General features: G+C 41.2%; 1 protein-coding gene across 1 annotated transcript in view; it reads left to right on the top strand.

The window, feature by feature from the left end:
• Nucleotides 1-17,698, top strand: part of ITGB1 (integrin subunit beta 1) — a 91,738-nt gene that overhangs the window by 12,109 nt on the left and 61,931 nt on the right. The window contains exons 3-4 of the mRNA XM_086334584.1: nt 6,222-6,283; nt 6,809-6,973. The gene's annotated coding sequence lies outside the window, so the exon portion shown is untranslated. The remainder of the gene's footprint in view (nt 1-6,221; nt 6,284-6,808; nt 6,974-17,698) is intronic.

Here is a 17,698-nt window from a genome sequence, read left to right as displayed (position 1 = left end):
ATGCATTGGAGAAGGAAATGGCAACCCACTCCAGTGTTCTTGCCTGGAGAATCCCAGGGACAGGGGAGCCTAGTGGGCTGCCGTCTATGGGGTCACACAGAGTCGGATATGACTGAAGTGACTTAGCAGCAGCAGCAGCAGCTGCAAGTAAGAGAAAACCAAGGCTCAATTTTCATTTGCCTTAAACAATCAGAAATAATTGGCTTACCGAAGTCCAGATATAAAGTGACTTCTTAAGCAGGACAACTAATTAACAGTCAATCTTAAGTTACAGCAATAAGGAACTGCAACACAGACAAATTTAAGTGACTTCTTAAGCAGGACAATTAATTAACAGTCAGTCTCAAGTTACAGCAATAAAGGACTGGGACAAAGACAAATTGAATATTTCTTAAGTGCTGTTTTGAAGACTAAATGAAAATCACTCATCTGTATCTAAATATCTAAGTAGTTGAAATCAGTGAGTAAATTCAGCAAATTGGCCATATGGGGAATTGATTACAGTGGGTGGACATGGATGAATTGACTTTTGGCCACCAACTTACAGCGGATGATGCCACGTTTGAGGGACCAGCAGATCAACAGCCACCCTGTCCCCCATCTAGGCCTTCCTCTCTTCCTGCCTTCTCCTGGTGTCAGCTTGGCCCAGCCTCGCTGCCTGGTAATTGCCGTGGTGCAGGCGTCACCTGCAGACACACCAGTAGGTAGAAGCAGAACTTTGGTTTCCTGTGTCTCTTTTTAAGATGGAGGGAAACTTCCCAGACGCTTCCTCCCCACCCAAACCACATCACTGGCCTGAAATGACCCATGCCTGTCCATGTCTCAGCCTACCACTTGCAAGGGGCATTCATGGAGACCACTGGTGACTGATTCCCCAGAGCAGGCCTGCCCACTGAAGCACACAGCTACGCAGAGGAGAGTAGAAACTTTGACAAAGCTGTGTTGTTAGAAAAGAGAAGGGAGATGGCCAGGGTAGGAGCCGACAGTTTCTGCTGCCTTGTCTTTGTGATTTAACATATATATATATATTTCCCCACAGCAGTAAATGATTTTGGAAATGTGATTTCAACCAAAAATATAATTGCATAAAAACATCAGAGTTTATTTAACAAGTTCCCTGTTGAATTAGGGCAATTCAAATCTTCACTATTGTTAATCACTCAGTGTTTTGTCCTAAGACTATCGTATTCATGTTTGTAAACACATTACCTTGAAAAATGCTATTTCTCTTACTGAAATAAGTATTACCATGGACAGGTGCCTTTAGTTTTTCAAGAAAAAAAAAAAAAACATATGTACAATTTATATTATACATGCAGACTTTGGTAACCTTTACTACCAGTTCCTATGTTGACTCTCCCTCAAACTAGAAGAGCTCTTGGCCAATTTATTTTGACAAAATGTTTACTGACGATGTTGCCAAGCCCCATAAAATGAGTAAGACCTAATCTCTGTCTTTCCGAGCTTAGAATTCACTAGAGTTTTTCCCCAGTTAACCCTCAGCAGGTAGCGGTCTTTCGATGATCAGAACTGCCTGATTTATGTATGTATTTAATATTTCTTGAGCATCTGTTACTTGCCAGGTCCTGTCCTAGGACGGAGGAGTGTGATGCCCTCGTGGAACTCGGTAGCATCCAGAGGCACTGAGGAAGTAGTCTAAGTGGACCTTTTGTAGTTGCTCCTCCCACCCATTGTTCTCAGGCCCTTTGCTCTCCGAAAGGAAACATCTGGCCTCCCTCTCTTTTTCTGAATACTTTTGAGGGAGGAGATTCATGTATATTTTCTCGATTCTGGCCTTGTCACTGATGTCATAGATAATGTAGCTTTCTCAACAAAGGGTTCAGCCAGAAATTTTAATTTGACAGACTTTGTTTCCTGATGCAGTCCACAGCAAACAAACAAGGCAGGAAGTGCTCACAATGAACTTGGCTGGTTGCTGCCAACCGCCGGGGAGAACTGGAATCCTGCTGACCCAGTGAGCTAACTGCATTCTCTCCTGGGACCCTGGACCTACTAGGGCAGTGAGAGGCCACAGAGCACTGGGCTCTGACTTGGCACTTCCGTTCAGTTTAGAATTTTTCAAGACAAAATTTCATGCTTAAACACAAATAGTTCTGCAGTTGCCCGGTGAACATGTCTTTGTTTGTTGTTTTAGTTTTACTGAAATATAGTTGACTTACAATGTTGTATTTAATTTCTGCTGTACAGCAAAGTGACTCAGTTATACACACACACATATATATAGGACGTTATTGTTAATTCATTCTATATATAATAGCTTGCATCTGCTAATCCCAAACTCATCTTTCTCTCTCCCATCCTCCCATCCTTGGCAACCCAAGTCTGTTCTCTATGTCTGTGAGCCTGTTTTTGCTTTGTAAATATGTTCATTTGTATTTTTTCTTAGATTCCACATATAAGTGATATCCCATGGTATTTGAACTTGGTTTTTAAAAAAGATATAAGCATTTCATTTTTACCAAAATAAAATAATAAGAATCTTTCTACCTTTTTGTGGTCCATCTAAACTGATGCAGTTAATAAATTCCTTTTTTGACTCAGGGACTTGATTCATAGACTGTTAAAGAGTTAGAAGGACTTTGGAAATGATCATGTCTAACGATGGGTGAGCCTGGCTGTCCACCCAAACAACATGGGGAGGTTTTAACAGTATAGTTTCCCAGGCCCCACATGGACCAAATGAGTTAGATTCTCAGGGCATCATCAGGTCCAGGTGCCAGAAACATTGGTCAAACCTCAGGTTTCACAGATGAGGAATTATCCGCCAAAGATTGATGGAGTCATAAATCATGTCATCAGAATTGAGACTTTCTTTTTTTTTTTAAACTCAAACATCAACTTCTTTCTTTAGTTTATTACCCGAGCAAAGAGGCTACCCTTGAATCTTTCTAAGGAGATGGGGAGAGGTCAGTAAATGAACAGCAGGGGCAGAAAAAGCAGGCGAGCCAGGGGGGCTGCAGAGTCATCTGCGAGATGGCAAAAACCACAGGAGAGAGGACAAGGGCGAGCTGAGCGGCAAGGCGTTCCTGCTGCAGGAGCAAGCCTGCTCCCGGCGACACCCCTCCTTTCCTGCGCAGACTGGAGCCCGCTGGGAGGGGCTGAGGACTGCGGTGAGCGCTGCAGTGTCGGCTTGCAGAGCAGAGCCGCCCCACGCGGTGATGCGGGAGCAGGATCTGACTCAGGGTGAGGTAACGCTGACTCAGGGGCCGCGCTCTGCACACACAGCTCGCTGCCGGCGCTCCCCACCCCGCAGGCAGGGAAGAGCTAGAGGGTCAAGGTAGCAGACACACATCAGCTGAAGCCCAGGCTGCTCTTTTCTGCTCAATGCAGATAAATACAGCAAAAGTGGCATGATACAGCTTTTTAGTAGAAAGACAGCAAAGGTTGATTTTTTTTTAAATGATATATATTTTAAAAGGAATATAATCCGCTGAGACTGAGTTCTCCATAAGATGCCTTTATTGAGAGGATCTGGTAGCTCAGCGGTAAAGAATCTGCCTGCAATGCGGGAGAGGCAGGTTCAATCCTTGGGTCGGGAAGATCCCCGGAGAAGGAAATGGCAACCCACTCCAGTATTCTTGCCTGGAGAATCCCATGGACACAGGAGCCTGGAGGACTACAGTCAATGGGGTTGCAAAAAAGCCTGACACAACTTAGTGACTAGAGCACCACCACCGTTTACTGAGGCCCTACTGTGCAGAAGGCAGTGTTCCAGGTGTTAGCTTCTGGAACTTACATTCTTAGAACTGAAATCATAAATGTCTTTCAGAAACAAATACATAAATGGTTTCTTTTCCTTGGAGTAACAGCTTCCTGGTGGCTTTTGTTTTTGTTTTTTGAGGTCTGCTTCTTTTCGTATTTAAGAGAGCAGCAATTTAATCAAATGAGAAGACCTAAAATAAAGATTGTGACATCCTAGCAAATACAAAGTATTAGGTTAATTTTGCTCTTTCGTAGCATGTTAGATGGAACTCCACAAAGCCACACATTATTATGAAAAGCAAAATTTTGTAAAGTCTGACCAAGAATCAAAATCCATAAACTATAACATAGTTTATATTATATTTGGATTATATAGTATAATCCACAAACTATAACTCCACATTTTTTTACTCTTGTGTCAACCTAAAAAGTACTGATATATAATTGTAGCAATATCACCAATAGCTATAATTTATCGAACACTGTGTGCCAAACATTGTTCATTTAAAACACTTAATCTTTACCATAAGCTTTGGAGGCAGGTCTTTTTACAGACGTGATAACTGAAGCACAGAGAGGTTAAGAAACATGTGTAAGAGGGGCTTCCCTGGTGGTCCAGTGGCTAAGACTCTGCGCTGTCAATGCTGGGGGCGCGGGTTCCATCCCCGGTCAGGGAACTAGATCCCACATGCTGCAACTAAAGGTCCTGCATGCCTCAACTAAGACCGGGTGCAGTCAAATAAATAAATTAACATAAAAAAAAAGAAACAGGTCTAAGATTACACTGTTCTTTTAACTTTTTATTTTGTATTGGAGTCTAACCGATTAACAGTGCTGTGATAGTTTCAGGTGGAGAGCCAAGGGACTCAGCCACACATATACATGTGTCCATTGTCCCCAAACTCCCCTCCCATCCAGGCTTACAGATGACATTGAGCAGAGATCCCTGTGCCATACAGCAGGGATCTGTAACAGTTGGTTATCCATTTTAGATATAGCAGTGTACACATGTCGATCCCAAACTCACTTCTCTTCCCCCCATCCTCCCCCCCTCACCCCCAGCACCTAAAATGACATAGCTCTTAAACCAAATTCAAAGCCAGTTAGTTTGATGCCCAAGCCCCTGTTATTCACAAACAAGCTTTGGTGCCTCCCCAGATATCCTCATGAATTGATCGTGCATTGTAAGTGGGAAGAGCAGAGCACAGTGGTTAAATGCCAGGGCTTTGATGTCAGGCACATCCTCTGCATCCTGGCTCTGCTGCTGCCTGGGCAAACAATGCCTGCCTCACTGAGTTGTCCTGGGAGCACAGGATAATTCGTGTTAAGCAGATAAATCAGTTCTTGGCTTTTGGCTCTCAGTTCATGCTGACCATAATAACTGTGGTCAAAAAGATGATGGTGGTGACTATACAGGAGCCAAAACCTTGGCTTTGGTATGTAATCTCCTTTTTGTAGTTCAGGCCTTCAAATTCTGAAGTTTGAGTTTGTGAATCTCTTAAAATTAATGACAAATTATCATCAGATTGTTGGTTTGTTTCTTAACTCATCATCACCATTATCAAATTGGGAGGTAGCAGAGTGTTATTGTAAAGAGCAGGAAATTTGAAGCCAGGAGAAGGTGTAAATCTTTATTCTGACACTTACATGATGTGAAAGTTTGGACTAATCATTAAATGTCTAAACCCATATTTCGCAAGCTGTTGAAGGAAAGGAGCAATTTTTTCTTTCCCTTCCTCTCTTTTTCTTTCTTTCCTTCCTTCATCCCTACCTCTTTCCATCTCCCCTTTCTTCCTTCTTTCCTTCCTTCCTTTCTTTCTGGTTGTTTCAAATCTCTTATGGACCAATCCCTTTGCAAAATATGATAGAAATTGCTGCTGCTGCTGCTTAGTCACTTCAGTCATGTCTGACTCTGTGCGACCCCATAGACGGCAGCCCACCAGGCTCCCCTATCCGTGGGATTCTCCAGGCAAGAACACTGGAGTGGGTTGCTATTTCCTTCTCCAATGCATGAAAGTAAAAAGTGAAAGTGAAGTCACTTAGTCATGTCCGACTCTTAGCGACTCCATGGACTGCAGCCTACCAGGCTCCTCCGTCCATGGGATTTTCCAGGCAAGAGTACTGACGTTGTTGCCATTGCCTTCTCTGAGAAATATCTAGCAATGTACAATTCTACAAACCTAAATGATCTCAATTTCTGTTCTAACCTCGCTGAGGAGATTAACAGATACAAACTACTTTAAGCTTTGATTTCATAATCTATAAAACTGGGACCCTACTACTTACTTCATGTGATTGTTATAAAAAATTAAGTGAAATAATGTGGATAAAATGCTTGCCTCAGGGGTAGGGGGCACTGAAGAATTGGGAGCCCTTAGGAGCGCCTATTCTTGGCCCACACCAGGAACAAGGACATGAGAAAGGGCTGTGAAAGGCATCTCAAGTATTCATAGCTGAGTCTCATATGAATCTATTTTTTCCCCTATCTCTCTGTGCAGCTGAGTTGTTCCTTGGGAGATATATTCCACAACTGCAGTGTTCTTGGTGATGTTTTAAAAAGGTAAGTGACCAGCCTGGGCTAATCCTTGAGTCAGGCCAAAGGCCTGTGCCCTCTGAACTCAGCCCACGGTTCCATCTTGCTCAATATAAGGATAACCCTAGAACATCACTAGAGAGAAGCAGTGTGGACCTCACATGCGTGTCTGGAAGTGGGTGCATTATGGCCAGGATTTTGGTAGTGGCTCAGAAGTGAAAGAGCTCTGCTTGTAATGCCCAGTTAAATTAACCTGAGAAAACACTGTTAAATAACATGTTTACTAACTGGATAATTACTCTGTTGGGCTGCCCTGGTGGCTCAGTGGTAGAGAATTTGCTTGCCAGTGCAGGAGGCACAAGTTTGATCGCTGGGTAGAGAAGATCCCCTGGAGAAGGAAATGGCAAGCCACTCCAGTTTTCTTGCCTGGGAAATCCCATGGACAGAGGAGCCTGGCGGGCTACGGTCCATGGGTTCATAAAGAGTTGGACACGACTGAGCAGCTAAACAACAACAATGATTACTCTGTTGTTATCATCCATTTGGTTTTAGAAATGGGATGAACAGAGTTCCCAGTGGAGCTGAGAGAGGAGCTGGATTTGCCCTGGAATGCTATCCACCAGGACAATTCCCATAATCTAGAGTGTACCATACAGGAAGCATGGCTGAGTCACAGACATGGCCATCAACAATCTCCAGGACTCATTCGAAGACTTGGTGAGTATCTTAGTGATTAAATCATGATGCTGACAAGAGACAGGATGATGTCTTCTTGGTCATGGTATTTAACTGAGCCTGACACAAGTTGCAATCAAAGCCCCAGAAACATAAATAGGAAGATGACAAACATCTCCAAGTTTTGTTTGATGATTCTAGCCCTGAGTAATATCCTCAAAATCATGAAGGCAAGTGGCCTCATGAAAACAGCAGTTGAGGTATGTCTAAAACATCAGAGTAAAAGTAAGTTCTCAGAATCCAGATTTATATCAACTTTAAATTTATATCAAGCTATATCTGATAATAAACATGAAATATTACTTAATATAGTAGGGTATATTGCATTAATAAATATTTAAAGTACTTTCCATAGATTATATCAGGTAAGACATCCTAATGTAAATATTACTTTATCTTTCACTGGGACTTGGGAAGCTACAATACTGAAAAGCATCTGAAAGATAATCTCTCTGTTGGATAAGACACACCTGAGAAAACTTCCATGTGAAGCCTCAAATGAAAATAAGCTAATGGAGAAAAAAGATGCGACAGTCAAATAAAAAGCCAAAATTCGTCAGTTCAGAGACAGGAAAAATCAATACATTGAATGTCATATGGTCTAAAATGCTGGAAATATTGTGACACAGATCACTGTTCACTAGATGAGTTGGCATTGTCTAAGGTCTCAAAGTCAGCTTGGTCAAAAAGCAGGTAGGTAAAAGTCATGAGGAGAGAGGACTGGGGAGAAGAAATATTTTAGCCTCTAAAACAACTCAGTCACGGCAAAGGGAACATTGATGGAATAATATGTAAAGCAGTATAAGCAAAGGAAAATAAAGCACGTGGAGGCAGGCAATGTTAGGTGTTTAAGAGCTTTTAGTCACACAAGTCAGGGTTGAAATCTTTGAATAAAGTGGGGATGACAGCGTCACCTTTACAGATTTAATGAGACAACATTTGAAAAGGGTTTGGCAAATTCCTAACATCTATTCTGGGTTAGAGATTTTTTTTTTAATTGAAGTATAGTTAATTAATAGCAATCTCAAAAAAGACAGAATGATCTCTGTTCGTTTCCAAGGCAAACCATTCAATATCACAGTAATCCAAGTCTATGCCTCAGCCAGTAACGCTGAAGAAGCTGAAGTTAATGGTTCTATGAAGACCTACAAGACCTTTTAGAACGAACACCCAAAAAAGATGTCCTTTTCCTTATAGGGGACTGGAATGCAAAAGTAGGAAGTCAAGAAACACCTAGAGTAACAGGCAAATTTGGCCTTGGAATACGGAATGAAGCAGGGCAAAGACTAATAGAGTTTTGCCAAGAAACTGCACTGGTCATGGCAAACACCCTCTTCCAACAACACAAGAGAAGACTCTACACATGGACATCACCAGATGGTCAACACCAAAATCAGATTGATTATATTCTTTGCAGCCAAAGACAGAGAAGTTCTATACAGTCAGCAAAAACAAGACCAGGAGCTGACTGTGGCTCAGTTCATGAACTCCTTATTGCCAGATTCAGACTTAAATTGAAGAAAGTAAGGAAAACCACTAGACCATTCAGATATGACCTAAATCAAATGCCTTATGATTATACAGTGGAACCAAGAAATAGATTTAAGGAACTAGATCTGATAGAGTGCCTGATGAACTATGGATGGAGGTTTGTGACATTGTACAGGAGACAGGGATCAAGACCATCCCCATGGAAAAAAAAATGCAAAAAAGCAAAATGGCTGTCTGGGGAGGGCTTAAAAATAGCTGTGAAAAGAAGAGAAGGGAAAAGGAAAGGCGAAAAGGAAAGATATAAGCATCTGAATGCAGAATTCCAAAGAATAGCAAGGAGACATAAGAAAGCCTTCCTCAGCAATCAGTGCAAAGAAATAGAGGAAAACAACAGAATGGCAAAGACTAGAGATCTCTTCAAGAAAATTAGAGATACCAAGGGAACATTTCATGCAAAGATGGGCTCGATAAAGGACAGAAATGGTATGGACCCAACAGAAGCAGAAGATATAAAGAAGAGATCACAAGAATATACAGAACAACTGTACAAAAAAGATCTTCACGACCCAGATAATCACGATGGTGTGATCACTGACTTAGAGCCAGACATCCTGGAATGTGAAGTCAAGTGGGCCTTAGAAAGCATCACTACGAACAAAGCTAGTGGAGGTGATAGAATTCCAGTTGAGCTATTCCAAATCCTGAAAGATGATGCTGTGAAAGTGCTGCACTCAATATGCCAGCAAATCTGGAAAACTCAGCAGTGGCCACAGGACTGGAAAAGTTCAGTTTTCATTCCAATCCCAAAGAAAGGCAATGCCAAAGAATGCTCAAATTACCGCACAATTGCACTCATCTCACATGTTAGTAAAGTAATGCTCAAAATTCTCCAAGCCAGGCTTCAGCAATATGTGAACCGTGAACTTCCTGATGTTCAAGCTGGTTTTAGAAAAGGCAGAGGAACCAGAGATCAAATGGCCAACATCCGCTGGATCATGGAAAAAGCAAGAGAGTTCCAGAAAAATCTATTTCTACTTTATTGACCATGCCAAAGCCTTTGACTGTGTGGATCGCAATTAACTGTGGAAAATTCTGAAAGAGATGGGAATACCAGACCACCTGACCTGCCTCTTGAGAAATTTGTATGCAGGTCAGGAAGCAACAGTTAGAACTGGACATGGAACAACAGACTGGTTCCAAATAGGAAAAGGAGTATATCAAGGCTGTATATTGTCACCCTGCTTATTTAACTTGTATGTAGAGTACATCATGAGAAACACTGGGCTGGAAGAAGCACAAGCTGGAATCAAGATTGCTTGGAGAAATATCAATAACCTCAGATATGCAGATGACACCACCCTTATGGCAGAAAGTGAAGAGAAACTAAAAAGCCTCTTGATGAAAGTGAAAGAGGAGAGTGAAAAAGTTGGCTTAAAGCTCAACATTCAGAAAACGAAGATCATGGCATCTGGTCCCATCACGTCATGGGAAATAGATGGGGAAACAGTGGAAATAGTGTCAGACTTTATTTTTTGGTGCTCCAAAATCACTGCAGATGGTGACTGCAGCCATGAAATTAAAAGACGCTTACTCCTTGGAGGGGAAGTTATGACCAACCTAGATAGCATATTCAAAAGCAGAGACATTACTTTGCCAACAAAGGTCCGTCTAGTCAAGGCTATGGTTTTTCCAGTGGTCATGTATGGATGTGAGAGTTGGACTGTGAAGAAAGCTGAGTGGTGAAGAATTGATGCTTTTGAACTGTGGTGTTGGAGAAGACTCTTGAGAGTCCCTTGGACTGCAAGGAGATCCAACCAGTCCATTCTGAAGGAGATCAGCCCTGGGATTTCTTTGGAAGGAATGATGCTGAAGCTGAGACTCCAGTACTTTGGCCAACTCATGCAAAGAGTTGACTCATTGGAAAAGACTCTGATGTTGGGAGGGATTGGGGACAGGAGGAGAAGGGGACGACAGAGGATGAGATGGCTGGATGGCATCACTGACTCAACGGACGTGCGTTTGAGTGCACTCCGGGAGTTGGTGATGGACAGGGAGGCCTGGCGTGCGATTCAGGGGGTCGCAAAGAGTCAGACACGACTGAGCAACTGAACTGAACTGATAGTTAATTTACAATGTTGTGGTACTTTCAGGTGTATAGCAAAGTTATTCAATTATATATATATATATTTTTTTTTTTCAGATTATTTACCATTATAGGTTATTACAAGAAACTGAGTGAAGTGCCCTGAGCATACTGATGCAAGGACATACCTATGTCCTTGTTATTTATCCATTTTATACATAGTAGTGTGTATATGTTAATCACAAACTACTAATTTACCCCTGCCCCCTCTCCTTTGGTAACCATAAGTTTGTTTTCTATATCTGTGAAGAGAGCTATTGTTAAGAGCAATAATAATAATAAAGTAAAAACAATGATTCAACAGTATGTGAACCAAGAACTTCCAGATGCACAAGCTGGATTTAGAAAAGGCAAAGGAACCAGAGATCAAATCGTCAATATCTGTTGGAGCGTAGAAAAAGCAAGTGAATTCCAGGAAAAAAATCTACTTCTGCTTCATTGACTACATTAAAGCCTTTGACTGTATGGATCACAAAAAACTGGAAAATTCTTTAAAAAATGGGGATGCCAGACCAGACCACCTTCCATGCCTCCTGAGAAACCTGTATACAGGTCAAGAAGCAATAGTTAGGACCAGACATGGAACAATGGAGTGGTTCAAAACTGGGAAAGGAGTACGTCAAAGCTGTATATTGTCACCCTGCTTATTTAACTCATATGCAGAGTACATCATGCAAAATGCTGTACTAGATGAAGCTCAAGCTGGAATCAAGATAGCTGGGAGAATATCAATAACCTCAGATAACACCACTCTAATGGCAGAAAGCAAAGAGGAACTAAAGAGCCTCTTGATGAAGGTTAAAGTGGAGAGTGAAAAAGCTGGCTTAAAACTCAACATTCAAACAATGAAGATCATAGCATCCAGTCCATCACTTCATGGCAAACAGATGAGGAAAAAATGGAAACAGTGACAGACTTTAATTTCTTGGGCTCCAAATCCACTGTGGATGGTGACTGCAGCCATGAAATTAAAAGACAGTTGCTCCTTGGAAGAAAAGCTATGACAAACTTAGCATAATAAAAAGCAGAGACATCACTTTACTGACAAAGTTCCATCTAGTCAAAGCTATGGTTTTTCCAGTAGTCATGTATGGATGTGAGAGTTGGACCATAAAGAAGGCTGGGCAATGAAGAATTGATGCTTTCAAACTGTGGTGCTGGAGAAGACTCTTCAGAGTCCCTTGGACAACAAGGAGATCAAACCAGTATATCCTAAAGGAAAGCAACCCTAAATATTCATTGGAAAGACTGATGCTGAAGCTGAAGCTCCAATACTTTGGCCACCTGATACAGAGAACTGACTCATTGGAAAAGACCCTGATGCTGGGAAAGATTGAAGGCAGGAGGAGAAGGGGATGACAGAGGATGAGATGGTTGGATGGCGTCACCGACTCAATGGACATGAGTTTGAGCAAACTTGTGAAGACAGGGAGATTGTGAAAGACAGGGAAGCCTGGTGTGCTGCAGTCCATAGGGTGCAAAGAGTTGGACACAACTGAGTGAGCAACAAGAACAAAAACACGGATTAGGGGCTAGTACACTCATTGTTCATCTGCCAGTCCACCAAGATAGGAACATTTTCTAAAACCTCAAGATAATAATAAAGTATCATTTATTTTTAAATTTACATAGCTCTCTCAAAGGGAAAATCTAATTGTGAGTGGGAAGTGGAGATAAATTTGGCAAATTCAAAATGGACCTATTTGATTTGATTTGCAAATTGGAGTGAAATAAATACTCTAAGGGTTAATTTCAAGTGAGATAATAATATCCATTAGGGCTTCAATTATCACTATTTTTTATGTTTTTTTGGCTGTGCTGCATGGCTTGCATGATCTTAGTTCCCTGACCAGGGATTGAACCCAGGCCCTGCCAGTGGAAGTGCCAAGTCCTAACCACTGGACTGCTAGGGAAGTCCCAGGGCTTCAGTTATTTATTTAGTGAGGCACCAAGTATTTTAGGTGACACTCTATTACTATTTTTTAAATTGGGGTTTAATTGCTTTACAGTGTTGTTTTAGTTTTTACTGTAGGTCCAAGTGAATCAGCTGTAGGTGTACATATATCCTCTCCCTGTTGGCGCTCCTCCCCGCCCCCACATTACTATTTAACCTTTAAACATTACTCTTTAAAAATAAATATCTCTACAGAATAACTGGTCTAGCTTTTTCAACAAGTTGGTAGCTTGAAGGGGGAAAATGGAGAGGAATTACTGCATAGACCATAAAAGACTTACAGGACATGGTAATTACAAGCAATAAAGGATATTTGGGGATCTTATTTAAACTAACCAACTGTAAAAATATACATTTTTTGAGATAACTGGCAAATTTGATTGTGGTTTGGTTATGAGGTAAAGGGGAAAATTTCACTATTATTGGGTGTAATAATGGTATTGTGACTATGCAAAGAAAATGCCCATATTTTCAAAACTTTGCACCAAAGAAGGTGTATGAACTGAGTTCTCAACAGTTGGATTTTGCTTCCAAATACTTCCAAAAAGGGAAAATCAGGGATAGGTGGAACAGAGGCAGCAGAAGCCTGATAACTCCGTTGATAAGGTGAAAGTACACTGAACTCTTTTTGCTACTTTAAATGTGCTTCAAATTTTAAATCATAAACTCATGAAATGTAAAGCACTTAAACATCAGGCAGTTAATGTTCTCTTGGAAATAACTCCAGAACTCCATTTGTTCATATTTACTTCTATTTTTTTTTGAGATTATAACATTTCCCTACACTATATCAGGAGGAATACAATGAAATAATTTGGAATTTACAGTACTGAGAATATCAGAACCTCATTAAAAAAACATTAAAAAAAATCTACAGATGCCCTGATATTATCAGGAAATGTGGCTAATCTCTAAGTAAGTTTATGTACTCTGAGAAGCTCAACTAAGATTTTGAAGGTATTTGCTTCACAATGATGTGGATAATTGGTAAAATGTATTTTTATTTCAAGTAGAATAAATCAGGCTATCTAATCTATTCTTTTGGATTAAATTAAATTCATTTTACACATCCATGTATTAAAACAATCCAAAGAAGATATTAAAAGCTGGGATCCTAAAGTTCATTTCTGGTTTGAAAATTTGGGGGACAGTCCTCTCCTTGGCCTGGGAACAAACCTCTCAACGCTTCTAATTAATTCCAGAGTCCCTTCCTAGAAAGAAATCATCCACAACACCTTAGAAGTGTGTTATATTCTGCTTCTGTTTGTATATGGGTGTGTGTGTGCAATGTTTGTCTCCAACCTGAATCTAGCCCAGACCTCTTTTGCAGTCTCTGAGTAATGATGAGGTCTGGGGGGAGTTCTGAAGTCAGAACCACAGACCTCAAGTTTGAGCGACTCTGTGAAAGTTCACTGTTCTTCCTCGGTCCTTTCATGCAGAAGTATCACCTCTAACCTTCCAGCCCTTTGACCTTCACCATCCTGCGTCTCTTCTGCCTTTGTTCGGTGTTGCCTGTTGTCCCTTTCATTTCCTTTCTCCGGCATGACTCAGGTACTCTTTGCTGCCCCATCTCCAGCCTTACTTTTGGAACAATTTCTCTGCTCCTTATGTTTGACTTTCAAATCTTCCAAGTTTCATAAACTGCAAAAGAGCTATTAGTCCATATTTCTGGGCAAGAAAACATATCAGAAATCCTCTAAGGAGAAGGAAACTAACTCTGAAGATTGCACCTTCTAAGTGAACCTAGTATAAGATCCATAAAAGGCTTTCAATACCTTTATAAATAACTAGAATTGCTGTGGACTAATAAGCTGTAAGAGTTTAAAACCTTCTATCAACAATTTACTAGGAAAACACTACTCACAGAAAAAGATTTATCATGAAATTTAGAGTTGAAAAAATTTTAAATTCTAGACTGGCAATGTCACAAGCTCAAAAGCAAACTGTAACTCTATTTGTAGCTAGAGGCAGTGTTGTCATATAATACAAATGGTATTAAGATTACAGGGGAGAAAAAAAAGAGAAAAGGGAATTTATTTTCAGTGAGCTGCAGGAAGTTCAAAATTTCAAAATATAAGTACACATATCCAACTCGACACTGTCAACATCAAAATCTAATCAAAATGGAATGGTAGCAAAAACTGCTTCCTTCCCATTTATTTTTGCATAACATCCTGATTGACCAGCTGCAAGCATTTTAACATGCTTGAGATGGCGGCTTTAATTTACATCACAGGCTGTCTCCAATTAGTCATCCTGCTGTAAAAGCTGTGGCCTCGAGTAATCTTTTATGGCAATACCATTAAGTGTTTCTTGTAACGTCTGAGAAAAAGCAACTTTCTGCTTTGTCAGCCTAGCTGCTAGCCCCATTTTTTCCTCTTTAACAGCCTATGGAAAAGTGCACCCACAGCTCTGAAAAGCTAGTCTAGTCTAGTCTAGAGAAAGATAAGAAATGACATAGCATGTTCCTCAGGCTTCAGGTATGAATGAGCTAAACTGTTTAGTGGCAAATAAAAATATAGCCTGAGATCTTTTGTAAAGATCTCCAGAGATGATTAGGCAATGACTAATTCCCACTCAACAGTTTTTCGTCTTATTTAACCTGGATCCAAGGGCCGAGGGTACATTACACTTCTCCACTGAGAGGCAGGAGAGCTGGACTTCCCCTTGGTGGGACTGAGGTGCAGTTGGATTTCGTGGCGTGTGTTGTCTGAGATGGTCTGGCTATGCCAGCAGGGCTGGAGCACTTCATGGTCCTCCAGTGTGTGGTGTTTTCTGTTCACAGACACACAAAACCCCCTGCAGGTCAGTCAGCCCTGAAGCTCTGTCTCTCACTTCAGCGATTTTACCCTGACTTGAATGCTCACTTTTACTGCTTCCTCACAGAACTGCCTCCTACCACCCACCCACCCACCTTTTACACTGAGCTACTTAATTTAGTGCAAACTTCCATTTTCTGTCTCAGAGCTATCACTTTTGAGACCTCCTCATTCTCACAACCACCAAGAGTTGAATTTTTTTTCCCTTTACAGACGGGAGATTTTGTCACCCCAAACCAAGTATTTTTGCTTTTGATTTAGATTACTCTTTTCAATGGCAGAGAACTTTCAGGCTGTGTTGAGCTGTGGCTGCTGACTCAGTCCTTGACATGGGCCTACAGGTATGCTAATCACACCTCAGCAAAGGTGCCAGTGACTCTAGTTTCTACTCCAGTTGCTACAACTAGTGAAAACTACATTTAAACTGCGAGCACCAACCAGTGACTTCTGATAGCTCTGGGGTCAGATTCTCCTCGTGGCTTAGGCCGGCTCAGAGCTGCAAAGACTACCATCCCACCCACTCTATTGTGTTCTCCTCCTGTTTTTCTCTCCTCTCTCTGATTTTTTGCTTCTGGGTTTGGCAACCCACTCCAGTATTCATGTCTGGAGAATCCCATGGATAGAGGACCCTGGAAGGGTACAGTCTGTGGAGTCGCAAAAGAGTTGGACACAACTGAGTGACTAACATCTCTACTATTAATCTCTTTAAACCCTGCTCCTCCCACGCCTGTTTTGGTCAGTAGGGTGTGGGTCCCCAGGTGCACTAGGGCAGGGTTAACATTTTTCAGAGTGCCACCAAGAGCAAGGTTGAGTGGTCTACTTTACATAATAACCCAGGGGCATTGGAAGGCTAGCCTCAGTAGTAACCAGCCTTTACTTTTCCTGGTTCAAGAACACTATTTGCTCTGTTTTTTTACCCACCTAAGCATTTAGCCTTCCATCTTTAATCTCTCTAAACTTTCCCATTGCTTTGAGGCAATGGGTTGCTTTATACACCATTGGTAGAAGGATCTAAGTGAAAGTTGCTTAGGTGTGTCCAACTCTGTGACCCCATGAACTATACAGTCCATGGAATTCTCCAGGCCAGAATACTAGAGTGGGTAGCCTTTCCCTTCTCCAGGGGATCTTCCCAACCCAGGGATTGAACCCAGGTCTCCCACACTGCAGACAGATTTTTTTACTAGCTGAGCCACAAGGGAAGCCCAGAAGGATCTAAGCAACCCTATAAGTAAATTCTTGAGTGTTAAGGACCCAGAGCAACATCCCAGAGTAGTCAACCCTGCCCAATCAGGTCACTTAGAATTAAGATGCTCACCTGTGTGATCTCCTAAGCTGTTTTAAAAGAAGGGAGCTCAAATAGGTATAAGTACCACTATTTTCATTATAGACAGTTTTTTTTTTTGTTTGTTTGTTTAACTTTTCCATTACATTTACTGTCTCAGCTACTTTATTGTCCATAAAAACCCGAAGAAGAAAATCTTTACATCTCTATTTAATGAGTGAACAAGCTAAGACTCAAAGAGGAGGTATTGAAAATCAGAATTCTATTCCAGGTCTGTCTGACATCAGAGTGCAAGTTTTTGTACTAAATCATGCTATTTTGCAAAATGCAACAGGCAAGGAAAGGATTTTCTGCCCCCAAAACAGCTCATCAGAGTGCTTTGGGGCTCCTCCTCACAGTCTCAAAATGGTATATTCATCCTCATAACTTTGCAGAAACCAGCAGCTTCTATTTTACTTCTCCAGCTGAATACTTTTGGGGAGGATAGGAGAGGGAGGTAGAAATGTAACAAGAGGTAGAAAAAAACATGGATATGGTGTCGAAGATATAGGATTTTTGTTGAAAATAGATTTTGAGGTGTAAGAATGGAATTTCTGAGACTAGATTCAAGTTAATGGTAACTCATCTGTGCAGTTAAAATCTAGGATTCTTCTTGATTAAAACAAGAAGCTTCGGTTGCAGTCTGCAGTCGTGGACTCTCGGCGCTGTCTTCAGGCTGACATTTGTCAGTGGCTGTACGCTATCACTGTTCACTCATCTGTCAAATCTGTAGACAGAAGGTTTTCATCTTAAGTTTATGTAAATTATCTTATGTGACTACTGTCATTTCTTCTTTCTGGGGATTTTTTTTTCCACCAGATTCACTTTCCAATACATCAATCTGCCTTTGATACTGAGTCTGTTTTCCATGATATCAGCAATCCGCACAGATTACCAATAAATGCGTCTCCTCTGTACTGCTGAGGACTGACTATATCTCTGGTGGACTCAGAATTGCTCCTTAAAGGAGGAAATTCAA

The sequence above is a fragment of the Bos grunniens genome, chromosome 13, assembly GCF_055505025.1.
Source record: "Bos grunniens cultivar Pamir isolate PY7600 chromosome 13, Bosgru_T2T1.0, whole genome shotgun sequence".
Classification (NCBI taxonomy): domain Eukaryota; kingdom Metazoa; phylum Chordata; class Mammalia; order Artiodactyla; family Bovidae; genus Bos; species Bos grunniens.
The sequence above is the reverse complement of the archived record's forward strand: the minus strand, read 5'-3'. Positions and strand labels throughout refer to the sequence as shown.